Source organism: Sphaeramia orbicularis, chromosome 15 (genome assembly GCF_902148855.1).
Source record: "Sphaeramia orbicularis chromosome 15, fSphaOr1.1, whole genome shotgun sequence".
Taxonomy (NCBI): domain Eukaryota; kingdom Metazoa; phylum Chordata; class Actinopteri; order Kurtiformes; family Apogonidae; genus Sphaeramia; species Sphaeramia orbicularis.
Window position 1 is genome coordinate 27018645 of NC_043971.1, and position 15467 is coordinate 27034111.

Here is a 15467-nt window from a genome sequence, read left to right on the forward strand (position 1 = left end):
CATCCTTTTTTCCCTCCTTTCAGACAACTGAGATGAAAAAGAAAAAATACAGCTTAATTTTTCCGCAGTTGCTAGTCACATATTTGAGCAAACACTGATTTCTATATTAATGCAAAAATGTAAAGTCTGATCCCCCCCCCCCAAATGTACTGTCTTTACCCAGAAAAATGTTTTAATCTACTATCTACTACCAGTCAGTGTTGGTTATGCTGCAATAGTGGAGCAACAATAAATCCTGGCAGTCAAATGCATTGTGGTTTAGTCGACTCAGGTCATGTAACTGTGACATCTGAAGCCCGTCTAATGCACTCTCCCCAAAACCACAACTTGACTGTCTGCTCTGACTTATCCAGATAAATAGAAATCCTGCCAGTGTATGGAGTGATCCTTTATTCTTCATTTTGCTTTTTTTTTTTTTTATGTTGCAAAGCCTTGTGATCACTGCTGGTGATTTAGTGCTGCATTAAAACACTATTCGTACTACTGCCATGTCTTTTGGATGTCCTCCAAAACGCTCACAAATGACAAATGTGTTCTTTTTTTCTCTTGTCAAAAAAAGCACAAGTCTAAAAGAGTGTAAAAATAACACATAGGCCTTGTGCTTTGTACAGAACATGAGATTACATGTATCGGTCTGCTGTTCTGTGTGTTATCTGGACTCCTTTGTCCTTAGGTTGACTTTAATCTCTCTTTATGCAGTGTTTCAGTCTGTGTGATAGCTCAGTAGTACATTTGACCTTGTCATATAGAAAAAGAGATAAAGGTGAAGCAATTAGCAAGACAGAGTGGCATGTTACAAGGAAAATGATGGATTAACCTTCCCCATGGCTTGGCCTTTACGTTTGTTAAACCAAGATCATAGTATATTTGCAAAGAACGATAATGAAACATTGTGTTATTTTCATGATCTTTGAGGTTTATTGTTTTGGCCACGATGATGGTAGTGAGTAAAATAGGCACAAGCCAGAGAAAGAGGACAGATACAGTGGAATAATAACCCCTGTGGACTTAAACACAGGAGACCAGTGTCCCCGTCCCATTTCCAGGCCAAGGTAAACGCTGTGTTTATTTTTGTAATGTTCATACATAAGTGTTGTTATTGTAGCTTTGCCAAGTATTTTTATGCTTAAACTGCACTAAAAATGCACCATAAATGCAGTATTTTTAGTTGTCTATTATCTGGTATTTTGTGTACTACATACAGTTCTATGTAAAAGTCCTAGGTCCACATTTACTGGTTTAATAAAGTTCTAATGATCACATACGTGCATTTGTCAGTTTCTTTAATAAGATCCAATCTGGATATATGGGATGTATGTACAGTTTCTATCAAAAAAAAAAAAAAAAAAAAAAAAATAGTGGTACTAGTAAGGGTGACCTCCCTTTATACTTAATTTTCACCGTTTTGTTCAGACAATATAAGATTCATAGCATTCATTCTTTTCATGTTTTATACCAGGTTTCATTCATCACATGTCAGATGTATTTGTTCACAGCAACAACCGCACGCACGTGACACACACACACACATGCACGCACACACGGACGTACACATACACACGTAGAGACGCACGTTTATGTTCACTCACCCCCAAATTCAGCAGTAATGATTCTTGTCACCAGACTTTTTACCTTTTTCCACTTTTCTGCTGTTCTTTGTGACCGCAGGTGCAAAATCAGCACAGTTGCTTTTCTCATACACATACATTCACATTTAATATACCTTCCAAGTAGATGCAGCGACAGCAGCCTAACACAGATGGCACTCCTATGTTTTGGGGCATTTTGTTGTACGTATTTCGCCTGAGGGTGAGGTTACATTCTATGTGTTAGGGTTAGAGTTAGGGTTAAGGGATAATGGGATTATGACACCGTGCCAACAAAAGAACCCGTATCAAACACATCAGTGATGCAGGACTTAACCCTGCCCCCGGGCGAAATGCCCCAAAAATAGGAGTCCTGTCAAGGAACGATTTGAGTTTCGAGACGATGTGAGTCAAGCATGCGTAGAAGCTTTTCTCTCTGTCAGCCATCTTGTGCGACTCACTACGGCAATCTTGCTAGGTCGCATCGTTGGCATAGAGCCGTGATTACCCTCCACCGCTCAGTTTCTCCCAGATCTACATCAAAACGTTTGTCAGCTGGATAGGCTCTCAGCCTATCCTGAAAGAAACTGAAAGTTGGCAAATAAACTGACTCTCAAATCACTTATGATCGCTAGAGAGAGACTCCTTAAAGGTAAAGTCTCTGTACTTTTACATAATTTGACTCATACAACAGGGATTTGTCCTAGTGAGGTTGCCGTAGCGAGTTGTAAAAGATGGCCGACAGAGATAAATGTTTCTACGCATGCACAACTCACATCATCCGGAGACTCAAACCGTAAATACACTGTAAATAGTGTATGGTTGTTCATAGTGGTTGTTTTTTTCCACCATTTTAGTTGCATTTTTTTAAGAATATTTTTTTTCTTGGACACTTGTTTGGACTGGGAGGCAAGTTAAATAAATCATCATCATCACGGCTACACCATCATCTTTTCCACACATTTTTGGGCAGTTTTTAATGTTCATATTTGAATTCTATGTTTACCTTTTTCAACTTTGTTAGCATACTGGTTGTTTGTATTTGAAGAAGAAATATATTTTTTTCAATTTGTAATTAATAATTTTTGTGTATCTCTGGGTACAATATGTTAGTAAAGTGGGTTCATGTGAAAAAATAATGGTCAGATCATATAGCTGAAGTTGTGCTGAAACCTGCCCCCCAAAACAACATACCAAACATGGGTATGGTAAAAAAAACAAAAAAAAAAAGTATGTGGTATTTATTCATTCATTCATATCTATCTATCTATCTATCTATCTATCTATCTATCTATCTATCTATCTATCTATCTATCTATCTATCTATCTATCTATCTATCTATCTATCTATCTATCTATCTATCTATCTATCTATCTATCTATCTATCTATCTATCTATCTATATCACTTAAGTTCTTACATCAATATCAATGGCATTGTACTGCCAAAAACAGTGCTTTTAGGCATTCTTTTCTGTCTGTTTTAGTCACATGATACACACAGGAGTTAGTACATGATTGCATAACCATTGTTTTTGATGGTCTAATAATTTTTTTCCACGAATGTATATCTCTCTCTCTGTGTGTGTATATATATATATATATATATATATATATATATATATATATATATATATATATATATATATATACACAAAAAGACAAAATCAGATTCGAAGCTGGACAAAGTAGGCTCAGAGCCCTAGGGGTTAAAGAACCCTACAACACATGGGGACAGGGGTCACATTAAAAAATCACTTTAACCTTTAAAACCCATTTAGTTCAGTTTTCCGTGTGTCTTTTAAGTCTGAAAATTTTGCAAAGCTGCTAGTCTAAAATTTTGCACAGTACTGTACGTCATTTTATGGGTGACTAGAAATGAGACAACTTGTTTCTTTTTCTAATTGGTATTGCATGTCACTTTGTGTATGTTATTATCTCCTAGAAAACAAAAGCATATTTCTATTGATGTGGAATTTATGATGAAAGAGAGATGTGTATGTAGACGTAGAGGAGACACACCCTGAAACACACACACTCACACAACATGTCATCCCAAGGCCACTGCCCATATTTATGAAGCCCCGTCCACAGTATGAGGGTGTGTGTGTCTGTGTGTACTCTGTCCATACAGATGGAATATACAGTAATACCAGATATGTGTGGGGAAAAGCACATGGACGACCACTATGGGTGGTTATATGCTGGATGTACACACACACACACACCCACACCCACACCCACACACGCACGCACGCACGCACGCACGCACGCACGCACACACACACACACACACACACACACACACACACACACACACACACACACACACACACTGCCCACAGGCAAGTCTTTGAGCCAACAGACTTTGGTTTATCAAAGTGACTGTTAGTCCAGGCAGAAGAACTGCTCACACTCACATGTAGGATCCAGATTGCGTGACAGCAGCATTCACATGTGTGCGCTCATGTTCTCTCATACGCACTATACGTCACCTTGCGGAGCACAAAACACCCTGACAAAAGACAATGATGATGATGAAATTAGAGTGGGTAGCTTTTCACACAATGTCTCTTTCACTCTGATAAACTCACAGACTCCAACATGCGTCTCCAAGTATTCATTCACATGCATAATATAACAATTTCATACATACAGATTTGTGTGCAGAGAGCCATTATGAAGACATGACAGCTGATGCTCCAGAGGTTTTAATGCAGATGTAGACATGAAAGCTGGTAATATGTTCTTTCAAGAAGACAGTCATCATTCAGTCGTGGCATTGCTGCATCATTTAATTTGAGATGCTCAAGGCATTACCATTGTGACAAGGCGATAAGGACAGCAGGTTGGATATTAACCAGGAGACTGTAATAAATCCTTTTCACTCTTCTTAGTCATTCCTCACATTTGTCACTGAATGTGCTTTGCATCATGTTTTCATTTAAGCTTGTTATTCAGTGTGAATGGGATTAAAAGTATGTTCTATTTTTTCTTTTTTTAATTTATTTGTTCATCATGGCATTTTGGCCTTAATGCCCACAGGGAAGTGAGTGTTTACGCCACAGCTAGAACATGTTTTATTTGTGTACTAATTGGAGTTTTTGTGTGTTGGTCGTGTTTTTCTACACTATTGAAGGCTTTAACAGAGACTTGTAGTATATATTTCTTTGGACTAATGTGGACAGTGGACTACATGAAGAAAAAGCAGTGTAAGAAAATGAAGATAAGGAAGGAAAAAAGGAAAGTAACTGTTTAGAAGACGTAACCACCATAACAACACTTACAACAATCCAATTTTAATACAGAGAAAGTGAGACTAAATCTGCTCAAAAGGTCCAGATGATCTTTTTTGTCCAGAAGGGGTTAAATATATTTAAAAAAAAAACATACTAGCAGGAGCGGAGGCCAGACGGAGAATTTTCAGACAATACAGTTCCAGACATCTGAATAGCACAGGGGTTTGTAATGATGAGGTCAGTAATGTATCTGTGCTGAAACACTACATCACCACTTGACAGTAACTCCCACACATCCAGACTAACAGACATTCCTATGGTCACTGTGGGCCAGTTCTGCTACTGGCAACTAAACGGTGGAACTTGGGGTAACAGTAGAAACACTTCCTCACCACTCAGTTTACAACATCAATACTAATTTGCAATATTGTTTGAGCTATAACAGAGCACTGAAAGGCCTATAGGTTTCAGGTTATCTTTGTGGTATCTTTGTCTAATCATCATCATCATCATCATCATTACCATCATAATAGTACACCCAGAAAAATGCTTCTATCATATTGTAAAAGTAAAGGCCCGTATTCATACAGAAAAAATGATACTGTAAGTGACGTGGGTGTGTGTATGAAGGAACAAATCAGTCAGAGCAGGTATGGGGTCTTCCTCATAACTTTTTAGTCAGATCCGATGTACAGTACAGTTAACTCCACTCCTCGTCTCCCTCCTTCATTAAATCCCCAACTCCCAGAACAGCACCCCCCCAGGCGGAATACCTGATAACAGAATATCAACTTAACATTACTGTAAACTTATATGTGTAAAAATCATACAGTAATTATGTAAGAACATAATAAAACCATGTCTGTATAACATCATCACAAACATGCCTTTACTATTACTGTGCTTAGGTTTAACCCAGAATATTTTCTTATTTTTAGCATTTCCCATTTTCACTCTTACAATAGGATAAAAATCAGTGCTTCCATGTGTTTGCTCATTTCCTCATCCTCTTTCTTCTATAGCAGGTTTCTAAATGGTTACTTTGTCATGTTAACCCATCTGATTAGTCAGATCAGGGTTAAACAATACAAATATAAAATTAACCTACCATGTGAAAGCACAGTTTTGCTTCAGAGAAGAGCAACTGTAGCCTCAGGCTAAAGTCAGAATTAGTCAACTTTACCCTGACAGACTGTGAACCCAGTCTGCTACAGGCCACGATATTTATACTAAACCTGCCTCCAGGCAAAAGCCCTTTGGCCTCTGAGGAAGGAGGCATTTTTCAGTTCTAGTTTGTTTAGAACAGATTAGAAGAAGAACTGGGAAGGTAGCTTGAAGTGCAGGAGCCGTTTGTTCAGTTTTACATGATTATTACATTAAATGTTGTAGTCTGTTTTACACTGGAAGCCATTCATTCACACATCTATGATAAACGCCACTGTACACTCCCATGTCGACGTTTCAGGCTGGATTGTCTGTGAAAATCCGGCACTTCATGTTAGTGTTCAGTTTTAAAGTGGTAAAACTGTGGTAATAGTTTGGTAATATGAAATAATACCATGAAAATAATAACTAATAAATTATACATCTTAATAACTCCAGTAATGATCAATGAAAAGTGTTGGATGTAAAAATGCTTAATGTAAGATTTTAATCCTGAAATTCATGTTTCCCCAGTTTTTAAAACTCCTTTTTCATTCAAGGTAATATTGTAGAACTTAGTGCATATTTAATGGTGTGATTTGTTTTATGGAAGCACTTGTGTAAAACACAAAGGCTAAACATTAAACATAAATGTGAGCTGAGATGCTGTGCTTGTAACTGTGCACAAAGTGAACATTTTGACATTTCGTTTTAACTTCCCAATGCCTCCCAGGTTTCCCAAATGTCACAGTTAATATCTCAGTAATGCCATGACCTAGAGGGTTTAACTTTTTGACCCTCTAAACCTCAGCCGAAAACAGTATCAAAATGAAAGTGATTTAAGAAGCTTTAGTTGTGGCTGAATTATTGATCTCCACCAAGTGTCAGATCTGATATTAGGCATAACTTTATACTGGATGGAGAGTCTTATGGTCAATATCTGAAAAATACCTTGACTTAAGAAAGTGAATATGTCACCCTCTCAAGTTAACACTTAGAAGTTTCATTATGAGGCAGTCAGATCAAATGTAATTGTGTCCATATTTCACTGTGAACAAAGTGTAAACGTTTTCATTTGGGTATAATTTTATATTAGATGTAAGGGTTCCAAATTGTCACAGTTAAAATCTTTACATTTCCATGTTGTAGAAGACTCAAATTTGGATTTTTTTTTTTTTTTTTTTTTTTTAAACCTAACAATAAAACAGTGTCAGAATGAATGTGCTCCAGGATTGTTTATCAAGTATATAGATTAGATTAGTTATCAACAAGCACAAAGTGTAACATTGGACAGTTGAGTATAACTTTGTATAGGCTGTATTGGCTCGTATTGCTGTATGGTTACAGAAAGTAAAACCTTTGCTTTCTGGTGTTATTTTCATTTCAAGAGGATAAGATGAAAGGTAAGAAACATATGCTTCAGAAATTAAGTGACAACACAACAAAATGTTCAACTCTTTAACTGTAAATTAACAGTTTTATTTTCAGCTTTCTGCTTTTCACTCTGACTCAAGGCTGTGGAAAAGGTCACAGAAAAATTTGGTTTGTCCTTCATTTGTCAGAAAAAGTATCCGACTATCTTTGTCTTTACTTACACGTCTCCAGTTTACCTGCACAGGGAGGTTTAGTCTGCTGTTGGTAGCTCTATTGCTCTAATGACACATACATTTATGAGCAACAATATTCTAAGACAATGTCAATGTTATCAAAGTATTGAAGATACGCTGCTCACTTTGAGTAATCTAACAGTATGTTTAGAAAATTACAGCAACACCAAAAACAAAGGATTTACGCTCTCTGTTTAGATTCACCATTCAATCAACCATTGCATATATAGTCTAATAAGGTGCATTACAGTTTTGTGTTGTGTTTTACAGAATTAGCCTATAGGAAAGTGATGCCTCTTAAATTTCAGTCTCAAAAGTAAATATTACAAACCTAAAAATAGCCTTTCAATCAATCAATGCAATCGTATTCTGATCTATATAAACTGCATGCAAACTGTAACCAGAACGAATGGTGTTCAAATTACATCTATTCTACTGTTCCCAACACTGCCTGAAGAATATGTTGTACTTGTTATTACACGTATACGACATCTGAAAACATACACAAAATAAAAACAGACCGTTTTGTGATTTAAGTGATATAGCCCAAGGTGTTCCCAAAGCTAATGTTAACGACATGTAAATCCATAAGGAGTAACATCAGGGCTGAAGCAGTTTACAGCAGATGTCAAAACACAGCAGATACAGAGTTTGTCTACGTAGTGTGTGTTTGGATGTGTGCCTTAAAATGTGTTGTTCGTCATGTATGTATGCGTATGTTTAATAGTGACAGGCAGTCGGACTATTTGCATGTGATGTATGAGACTCAAACTGATCCTGTCAGCTGTGAGAATGAATCTATGCTTGTGTTTTCAGCCTCTCAGTTTTTCTGTCACACATAATCTGAACAACAACAATGTGTTTTTTCTCTGAGTGCAGTTTGTATGTGTTGCATTTGTGTCATGACAACACCACAAGTGACAGGTATGATTAAATGTCCACGCATGCTATGTGTATAATACAATATAATCTTAAGAGAACTGAAAGTGCATGTGTGATATTGTTTTCTTCTTTTTGTATTTATATGTTAAAACAGCCCTAGTATGAAATGCGTTTGTGCATCCAAAATAACACGACTTGCTGAGTCAGTGAAGGAGTCTAAGTAGGGCACACTATGAAAATGTTGAACAATCAGAGACTGAGCTGAACATTATGGAAGACTATTTTTGTAAAGATTATAAAATAAAATTAAAAAAAAGTGTCTCCATCTGCCATGTTTACTTCTTAAATTAAGCTTTTACATTTGACATTAGCTCCATTTAATACCAGCTGAGGGCAGGGCTGATGGAGATTTAGGCTTAGAGCGAGTTGGGGGGCCTTCAGACTGTTTTCTTCTGCCTTCATCATCTCCACCTACACTAAATCCTAGGATATAAGTGAGGTTGGGAAAGGAGACTTGGAGGAATTCAGACAAAGTTGGAGAGGTCACATAATCCCGGCCAAAGCTTTTCTAACTTTTCATTTGAGGAAATGAGTTAAACGGCCCCTCCAGGCCTCTACAGACTGGGAGAAATCAGCGTCTTATAAGTTTATTGCCAGTCACTCTGTGTGTTGTAGTTCTATAAACTTGGGTATGACATGTACGCTGACTTTCTGGTGATTACATCTTCTGAAAATTAAGTCAGTGTACATGAAACAAACTTCAGTATTGTAAACATTGAAGCTAAGCTAATTATTACACCGTTGCAAAAGTGGTATTAATGTGTCGAGGTAACTTAGGGTGCTTTCACACAACATACCCAAGTCTGTACCATACTTGGATACATTTTCACCTTGCCCGCAGATGTTGCAGTCACAAGTGCGTACCATGGCCCGTGCCCGAGTACAAATGGGTGTTACAGAGCCAAAACAGTAGGTATCAGTGTGGAGTGAATTCTGTCCCTATCCAACAAACATGGAAGTCAGAAGCAGACAAACCCTTCATATCTGTTAGCCTGTTTGAGGCAAGGTTATAATAGTTTTGGATTTCTATTTATAGTCTTATTTACTTTTGCCTTTTTTTTCTCTAATTCAGTTAGTTTTAATTAGTTTTTAGAGCATGTTTGCTAGTTTTTATTAGTTATCGTTTTTTTTTTTTTTTGAATGCTTGATTTTAGTTTAGTTTAGTTTAGTTTTAGTTATAGTTTTAGTTATTTCATATATTTTATCTTCCTCACCATTCTGTTCAAAGAAATTAGTGAGGCACGGATCAGCGGGTTACCCTGGACACTTTATTTGGGGGTCGGGTTAGGGCGGCTCATTGACTGAGCAGAGACACAAATACATGTACAGTACAATGTATAAATTCCCTATAGCAGGTTGGGGGGGGGTCCATACACAATGTCACTTACGTGAAAACAATGCAAAGATGTGCAAAGCGTGAGAGGAGATGCACAAAGCAGCCAGCAGTAAACCAGATAGAAACATATATAAACCAGCTAACCAGCAGTAAACCAAACAGAAACATATATAAACCATATAGAAACATATATAAACCAGCTAACCAGCAGTAAACCACATACAAACATATTTAAACCAGCTAACCAGCAGTAAACCAAACAGAAACATATATAAACCATATGGAAACATATATAAACCAGCTAACCAGCAGTAAACCACATACAAACGTATATAAACCAGCTAACCAGCAGTAAACCAAACAGAAACATATATAAACCATATGGAAACATATATAAACCAGCTAACCAGCAGTAAACCACATACAAACGTATATAAACCAGCTAACCAGCAGTAAACCAAACAGAAACATATATAAACCATATGGAAACATATATAAACCAGCTAACCAGCAGTAAACCACATACAAACATATTTAAACCAGCTAACCAGCAGTAAACCAAACAGAAACATATATAAGCCAGCTAACCAGTAGTAAGCCAAACAGAAACATATATTAACCAGCAGTAAACCATATAGAAACATATATAGCCCATATATAAACATATATAACCCAGTTCATCATCAGTAAACCATACCTTTGCAGATATCTCATCTCTTAATCATCTCCAGTTCCATTATTAGCCATCTTTGCTTCATTTCAGTTTAGCTAGCTGTAGCTAGTAGCATCAAACATTTTTTTAACATTCTAACAGGTTCCATACCTCTGTAATTGGATTAGTTTTCATCCTCCTCTTCTCTCCTCTTCTAAACTGTGCAGTTAAGGGCTTGGAAGGCCTTTTCATGGTGATAAACTCTCCAGTCTTTACCTGGATGCTAGTTCAACACTTGTCTGATGCTGTCATTTAGCTCCACTCTGTCTGCCACTCACACACACACACACACACACACACACACACACACACACACACACACACACACACACAGTGAGCAAAAAAACAAACAAAAAAAAAAACAAAAAAACACCCCACGCATCACTAAAGTAAATCCCAGACAGGACTGTGCTGCTTTGTCCCAGCTTTAGTCTGTATGTTCCAGGTAGAGTGGGGACCAGAAGACAACTGGAAACCACCAGTGAGCAGACATGACAGACTGTGAAGTGTCGTATGGTGCCAGCAGCTAAAATTGCTGGAGCGAAATAAATCAATTTGACATCAATCCAACATTAGTTAGTTTTAGTTAGTTTTGTAAACACACAACACAGTTTCAGTTAGTCATCTTTTTTTTTTCTTTTAATTAGAGTTTTTATTTATTTCAGTTAATGAAAATGTTTTTTTTGTTTAACCCACTTCTGTTGTCGGAGTGGTGATTAAGTCACTTCCAGACTTGGGCACAGATTGCATTCACATGGCAACGTACTGTACTGGAGTACTGGCAGTCCAGACCCAGGATTACCTTCTCAAATGGACTTGGGTATGGTACTCGAGCACAGAACAGTTACATTCACATGGACAAAATTATGCGGACTTTGGGGTCCAGCGTACTCAGATACAGACTCGAGTACGCTGTGTGATCAAAACATCGTATGTTGAATTCTTGTTGGTGGTTGAGAGAATGTAAAATGTAATAGTGGTGGTCACAGTAGGAGATGGATGGTCATTCTTAATTTCTGGTTCTGTCAGTGGAATGGAAGCATTTTGGTTCTCTCCATATTGTCAGTCAAAGCCCTAGGCCATCCTATATTTCCCCTGAGATCCTAACAGCAGAAGAAAAATTAAAGATGAACCACCAGAATAATTGAGAGTCCAAATAGAACAAGTGAGACCAGAATGACTCTTGGAAAAAAATATTGATGTAGTATTTTCAGAGAGAAGAGTAAGGCTGCATTCCAGAGTGCTGGGAGGTAGAATATATCTCACTTGGAGTTAACTACATCCCACCTCAAAGTATTCCAGACGATCTATGTTGAACATAAACAACAAATATGGAGATCGCACATCTAAACTCCTATTTGCTTTGTTACTGAAGAGACATTTTGACTGTCGACGGTACAGTGTTCTCATACACGCAAACGAGGTGGAAGAGGCGAAATGATGGATGAGCTAATTATACAGTGTGAAGTTTTTTTTTTCATTGCAAAATTGTGTGCCGCTATTGTTGTGTTGACATCACATTGTAGTCAGCGATGAGGTTGGAATCCTTCAGTCTGGCCCCACTTTGCAACTAGGGCCTCCAGCTTGGGCAGGCGTTCCAATGCATTATACTGAGTTGGACGTCAGAAACTTCCAACCTCCCAGGACTCCAGATTGCAGCATGAGGCTATGGGAGCCAGGGCTTATTAGAGCCAACATACCTAGTGTTCATCAACTATTTTTTTTTTTTCTCTATATTTAACCTTTCAAAGTGATTTATTGCCCTTTATAATATTATCTGTTACATTTTGCAGTGACAATCAGGTATTTTCCTATATTTTCTGATCATGTAGATGTTGAAACTGAACAAAAGTTGACTAGTGAACCAAAATATGTCAGTAGCATAAAGTAAAAGAATATTTTCCAATACATTTGTTTTACTGATGGGTCACTGTTGCAGGAGATGACAGTATTTCCACATTTACTACGGAGCCTCTGAACGTCCAAATGGGTCATATCTGATGTTGAAAAGCTGAGAAACTACGTCCCACACCGTGCCCACAGTCATACACAGGTGACTTAGGTCCTGGACATTCAAATGTCTTGTGTAAGATTAGGGGCTCCAAATTTATTAAACATTTTAGATCTGAGCTACTCCATGTTGAGAGGAGTCAGTTGAGGTGATTCGGGCATCTAGTGGGTATGCCTCGGGGACGCCTCCCTGGGGAGGTATTTCAAGCATGTACATCTGGAAGGAGACCTCGGGGCCGACCCAGGACACGCTGGAGGGATTATATCTCTCGGCTGGCCTGGGAACACCTCAGGATTCCCCAGGAAGAGCTGGTGGAAGTGGCTGTGGAGAGGACTGTCTGGGCTTCTTTGCTGAGGCTGTTGCCCCCGTGACCCGGACCCAGATAAGCGGATGAAGATTTGAGCTCAGTAGATGGTTTTGGTCGCAGGCAGCTGTTAAAGTCTTTGAGGGTTTTAAGATACTCCCATAGTGGCTAAAGATCCTCGTCTCTTGGTCCCATGTCATTAAATAAGTCTGGGGGCCTCTCACTGTGAAATATGGGGCCGCACACAAAAGTATCACCACTTTTTGTCGTCTTTTGTCTGGGAGAGCCTGACATTGGACAGTGTACACCTGGCAAAAAAAAAAACGTAAAAGCAAAACTACTGTTTGTCTAGTGTTGATAAAGTTGTATTTGACACTAAAACCAATATGAAGCATCAGCAACACTATTTCTGCTTCTCCACATTTGGCCAAATTGCTTTTGTGCTTAATTTCAGTGGGACTCAGCTGTTCTTTAAATTAAATAATAAAACTGCTTGATTGCACTGACTCACTGACACTTTAAGAGTAATTTACACTCTTGTGTCTATTAAGATGCTTAGTCTTATGACTCATGGGACATTCAGAAGTACTGGGTGAAAGGATAGTGGCTGTTTTTCACTCAATAGAGTCAATGGACTTAGTAACTTGAAGACAGTTGGCATTGAGTTTGTACTTCAGAATCATTTAAGCTGACTGTATTTGACAGTCAAAACTCAGATGAAACTCACATAATAAACAAACTGCCAGATTAGATTTTTGCAAAGACCGAATATAACAGTTGTGATATTGTGAAATGATCTGAAACCACTGTACTGTTTGACTTCTCATATATCATTAATATAGCCTTAGAAATTACTTTATATCCTGAATATGACAGAAAAACTGTTCATCCAGCAACATTTTCATTTCCTGCCTCATCATGGAGAAAAAGCCTGGGTATAAAAAGGTGTGATGGAAGAGGCTTATGTTTAAACTGTCACACACAGAAGGTTGTTGAGGATGAAGGTGAACGCAGCAGCATCAGGACATGAAGGGTGTGACAATTGAGATGTAAAACACATTCATAGAGATTAAGACAGACATAAAATGGGAAACATTCAAACATATTTACAGTGCTTGTACAGTCTACGAAGAAGGAACGCCCGCATGAATAAAGCAGACACAAATGAGCTGCATATTGTCCAGCGGGATTTAATCTCAGTTTTACATTATATTCAAGAACGCAACAGGCTAGTTGGGAAATTTTGGATCTAATCTTTTAAGTTCATACAAATCAAGGCTGTTTTCAAGTATGAATAGTTAATTTATGAAGTATTGCCAAAGTAATTAAGAATAACAACTGTCAAAATCAGCTGAAAGTTGAGTCAAAATGATCTTCCTTCTTAGCCCCAGACTCTTTTATTCAAAATCTCTTCAATGATGTATTTATCATAAACATTGCTAACATTGTTCCTCTCCACAGCCATCAGACTATAATTATATCATAACACCCCTCCTCATATCACATCATGTGCAACTATATTGTAAATATGTAAGTAATATTTACATATGTACAGTACAGGGAACATGAGACTGACAGGTGGATCGGTGCAGCATCTGCAGTGATGCGGTCGTTGTATCGGTCTGTCGTGGTAAAGAAAGAGCAGAGCCGAAAGGTGAAGCTCTCGATTTACTGGTCAGTCTACGTTCCTACTCTCACCTATGGTCATGAGCTTCAGGTCATGACCGTAAGGACAAGATCCTGGATACAAGTGGTCAAAATGAGTTTCCTCCGTAGGGTGGCTGGGCGCACCCTTAGGGATAGGGTGAGGAGCTCAGTTACCACGGAGGAGCTCGGAGTAGAGTCGCTGCTCCTCCACATCGAGAGGGGCCAGCTGAGGTGGCTCGGGCATCTGTGTTGGATGCCTCCTGGACGCCTGTTCCGGGCATTTCCCACGGGAGGAGACCTCGGGGAAGACCTAGGCAATGCTGGAGAGACTATGTCTCTTGGTTTTGCCTGGGAACACCTCGGGATCCCCCCTTGAAGAGCTAGAGGAGGTGTCTGGGGAGAAGGAAGTCTGGGCATCCCTGCAGAGACTGTTGCCTCTGCAAACCGGCCCCAGATAAGTGGAGGAAGATGGATGGATGGGTGGATGGGTGGATGGGTGGATGGATGGATAGTACAAGTAATATAAACAGTACATTTCTCTTTATATTTATATATCATATTTCCCTCTTAAACGTTTCTGCCTGTCTTTTCTGCACTTTATTTTCTGTATTTTTGCTGCTGTTTACACTGTGATTCCCCCACAGTCATATCTTATTTTAACAATAGATACATAACAGGATGACATAAAATAGTTAAATTACACATTAAAATCTGGGACATGGACTTGTACTCATACACTACTAACACAACACTGGACAAAATGTTTAAAATAGAGCTGTACAAACACAATTAGAAACTAAATAAATGAATACGAACATGCAGAGGTCATTGAACAGAGCATGGTAATCTTTCCAGTAATCAAAGTAATACATCTGCTTGTATTGTGCTGTGTGTGGGAACAGAGTTTATGCTGATCTTTTCATCTATGTTTTCCTTCTATG